This window comes from Etheostoma spectabile, chromosome 20, assembly GCF_008692095.1.
Source record: "Etheostoma spectabile isolate EspeVRDwgs_2016 chromosome 20, UIUC_Espe_1.0, whole genome shotgun sequence".
NCBI classification, from domain to species: Eukaryota; Metazoa; Chordata; class Actinopteri; order Perciformes; family Percidae; genus Etheostoma; species Etheostoma spectabile.
Genome location: NC_045752.1, coordinates 18,408,223 through 18,412,780, shown reverse-complemented (window position 1 = coordinate 18,412,780; position 4,558 = coordinate 18,408,223). Strand labels below are relative to the sequence as shown.

Below are 4,558 nucleotides of genomic sequence, written 5' to 3'. Positions count from 1 at the left end.
GCTGGGCTCCTGAGGAAGTTTTTTAAACTAACCTTGATAAAGCCCCTGCTAAGGCTATTTTATTATTCACATTGTAAAAGACAAGGAATATGTGTATATTTTTTTTAACCTTTTTTTTCTTTTTATCTGAATAATAATCTATTAATCAAAGTAGTCAACAGATTAATCAATAATCAAAATACTTGTTCATTGCAGCCCAATTAAGTTAGTTGCAGCATAGTCTACATCCTTGACATCCACTTCCGGGATTGCTCCGGCACCGCAGGAAATTCCGCCGGATGCATTTATGTCAGTTTCCTTCTGCTTTATTTGTGTTTGAATTTTAAACTCCGGTGGATTCATGAGGACTATGATTAACTACTCGTCAGATCGCTGACACAAATGAAGGGGAATAATTTACAACATTCTTTTATTGAACAAATTGAATATAAAATGCAGTTACATTTTAAAGTGCAGTTTTCTATTGATATTTTCTTTCAACTAACACAAAGAATGTCTGAGAGTCTTTTGCGATATGTTGCAGCCTTTCACAATACGGTCATTGCGCCAGTTGATATTGCGATGACGAATTAAAAAAAGGATATATTGTTCAGCCCTAGTTACTTTATCCCTACATAACCTCAGTGCACTCACTGGACCTACAGTTCTATCTCAGACACAGTGTGCCCAAAACACTGTAGGCCGATTGTCAGCATTGTCTAGTCTAAATAGGTCAACTTCATTATCTCTTGAGAAATGTAAGGGTCGATTTAGTTTATGCCAAACAGTTGCAATGCAAACAAAGGAATGTAATGATAAACATTATGCATTCAGTCTCTTTAAAAGTACAGTAAAAAGTGTAGTAAATCTTCATTTTTATGAAAAGAAAAATCTCTTGGCTCGGTTCTTATCAACATGGCATACGTTATTGATTTTTTATTATTGTTAAACTCTGAGCCTCTCATCCTGTGTGAATAAATGACAAATTTCTTTGTTTTAAAAAAGGAATCAAAGAATCTTTTTGTCCTGCCCTCACCGTATAAATTAGGACTGCAACTAACGATTATTTTCATTTATTGATTAATCTGTTGATTATTTTCTAGATTAATTGATTGTGTAGTCTCTAAAATGTCAGAAAATCATGAAAAATGTCTGTTTCCCAAAGCCCAATATGACGCCCTTAAATGTCTTGTTTTGTTCACAACTCAAAGATATTTAGATTTTTTTTTATAGAAGAGTAAACTAGAAAATATTCAGATTAAGAAGCTGGAATCAGTACTTTTTGCTTTATCTCATGAGAAGTGACTCAAACCAATTAATCGTTTATGAAAACAGTGTGTGATTACTTATAACAAATTGATTAATCTTTGCAGCTCTGGTATTAATGCTATTACTGTTCCCGTGGCTACTTCATTACTGAGCCAGGAAAGCTGTTCACATTCAGGCTTTTTGTTTTGGCAATACCCAGAACAGTCAGCTCCTCTGTAGGGTAGTCAGCCTGGCTGTTTTATAGTTCCTTCTGGCGCAGTGCCGTCAAAACACACTAATGGAAGTTAACAGACTCAGTTGATGAGTTCCGGAACCAATCTCATAAAATGTTTAGCAATCTGTGCTCATTTTTGGGACAACATCCCAGCGGTCTCTGGTTGCTAAATGAGCTACTTCCTGAGAATATCTCACAAACGCCTCGTTTACTAAATGTCCCCCATACATACCACTGCTTTTCTGTTGGTCCTTGATGATAAACCATCACAAAGCACTGGTGGCAGCTGTATGGACCATCTAGCTCCTCTGACGAAGTACAGACTTTATTTCTTGTTTAGGTATAGTAAAACAATTGTGGCTTTATTTTGGTTTTGTGTTTGCAACAGGAGCATTTTTATTAGTGTAGAGCTTATGAATTAGTATCATAAAAACAGACTAAAACATTGTGATGTTGCACTAACATAAAAATCACTTCTCGGTAGGGCAGTTGATTTAAATTGCAGAGAAATAGGAAACGGCCAAACTTGTATTTTTGTTGTCATATTCTGTCTATTTTCTACCCGGGAGTTATTGTAAACAAACATTGTGATTGGGTCTATAGCTTCAGTCTCAGAGAGCACTTGTAGGATACATTGGTGCTCATGTCATCAGCTCCAGGACCTTCTGTTCAACTGAGCCCATACAAATAAAATTAATTTTATATCGATGACTGAGTCTCTCCTTAGCTTCTACAGCTGATGCTTTAAACACCCTGCTGCCACAGATACCACTCTACTTGACCTTATTTAGCCTTCTCTACAAAGGAACAGTCATCTGAACCAAGATAGTGAGTCACACACAAACAGCCAAACTAACAGCCACCTACCAGGACAAATGGTTCCATTAACAAACTTAGACTCACCCACAGCAGTGAGGGAGGTTTAAAAAAATAAGAAACCTACTGCATGCATACACATATATATACACATATATGTGTATGTATATATACGTGTATATATGTGTATATATGTATATATATATATATTTATAGATGTATATATGTGGATGTGTGTAAATATATGTATGTATATGTGTATATGCATACATATGTGTATATATGTATATGTGTATATATTGTGTATATATATATGTATGTATGTATTTTTCTTGTCATATATATATATATATATATATATATATATATATATATAAATACACACACACATACACAAACACACACACACAGTATGGTGACGATATGAGTTAGTTTTTTTTAAACTTGCTGCTGTTAATCCAAAGTGTGTCTAGACTGTTTTGAGCCAGTTCAAGGTAAAGCTTTAAAGGAATTCTGTGGAACAAGCATGACCCTTCATTTTAGTTTAGACTTGGTCTACCTCAGCAGACATGAGAAACATTGCTTTTGTGTGTATGCACGTGAGATGGGTACAGCTTGAACCAGCTCAAAGCCCTGCTCTGGTGCTCCCCTCCTCCCCCTCGCCTTCATCACTCAGAGCTGGAGGCAGTTAGGCAGGACAGCCCCTGCCTCAGCATGTCAGGGCAGAGCACCCTGCACCCTGGGCCGGATGCCTGGAGATAGGTGTTGTCCTGAGGGTGCTGTACCTCTTCACCTAGCAGTGATCCCATGTTCTTTCCATGGAGGACCCTCAACTCTCTCCCTCCAAATGTTATTGAGTTCATTTTCTTAGTGCTACCAATACATCAAACCTGTTGACGCTAAGCACTCTTGTAAAACTGTTTTAAATTCTGAGGTTTTATGGTTTGATCAAAGCTGTTTATTGAATTGAAATTGTGATCAGCAATGCTCCAGTTTCCTTTTGTCTTATCATGACATTGAGAACTTAGTGAAGTTTCTCACAAACTGAAGGTGGTGCCAGAAACAACAATATCATCATAGATCAAGGACGTTCCACACAAAGTATGTCAGTTACAGAAAAGCTCTTTGAGTGAATTCTTGCGCTAGCTCACAGTCTATATGAAAGGAAGTCAGCATATGAAAAGGTCGGACTCCCTCTGATTGGATCCATATGTGAAGGCTTTCACAGAGCCAATGACCCATAAGCATTTCACTGGCTATGAAATCAGTTGATCTGGTCCTTTCGTCCTCATTTTCATAGAAATATATAAGGAATCAAAATCTCCATAATGGGTAGCTTTAAAGTGCTTTGCCTGTTGTGCATAAAGAGAAATAAACAAGATGGATATAAGCTAATAAAAAAAAAAAAATTAAATTAAATTTGTATTTCATATATATGTATGTATATATGAATATAAATATATGTATATATAAATACATATGTATGTATTTCATAGCAACAAAGGTTGTGTTAGACATCATTTAACAGACAAAAAGCAAAGGTTTTTCTTTTCCTACAAACTGAAAAAAGACTGATCTCAAGATTCTCATCCACCGGGCGTCTTGACAATTTTGCATAGTCATTGGAGTACATTATGTCCGTGTGACCCAGTCACAGAGTATTTACTTTGTTAGGTCATTGGCCAAGCAAGAATGCTGGTAGACAGGACAAGCTCTTACTGGGGGAGTTGGGCTTTCTAGAGGGGAAAGGCTGATGTAGTTCTCCCTTTGCTCAGTGCAGTGATAAATCTGCTTTTTGGTTCCACCCAAATACTCTCTTCATCTCTTTGGCTGGAGGTGTTTTTCAATGTACTTTTCTCTCAGAATGCCATGCAGGGTCAAATAATGCACAACTGTGTAACATTGTTGTTGGTTAAATCACACCTAATAGACCATGAATTGATAGTTTGTGAATGATTTTTGGAATGGTGGGGGACTAATACAGTGTTCCTAAATGCACTCACTTTTTAGCGTTCTCTTAATGCTCCTTATATGAATAGCTGGTTCCACTTACAATTTCTTTTGTAAAAATACATTTAGCGAATGGCTTAGTTGAAGATCAGATTACATACAGCCTAAGTTCCACAAGCATAACATCACTGTTCAGATCAGATGTTTCAATTTCACTGAAGTTGTCATTCTGTGGCTAGTAATGCCACATAGGGGTTACGAATTACTTCACCTTTGCAGGGCTATTTGCAGCATTAGGGTCTTTAGCTTGTCACTCTCATGGCACGCTCA

General features: G+C 36.8%; 1 protein-coding gene across 1 annotated transcript in view; it reads left to right on the top strand.

Annotated features, from left to right (window-relative positions):
- The window catches only part of pxdn (peroxidasin), a 68,724-nt gene that overhangs the window by 8,350 nt on the left and 55,816 nt on the right, over nt 1-4,558 (top strand).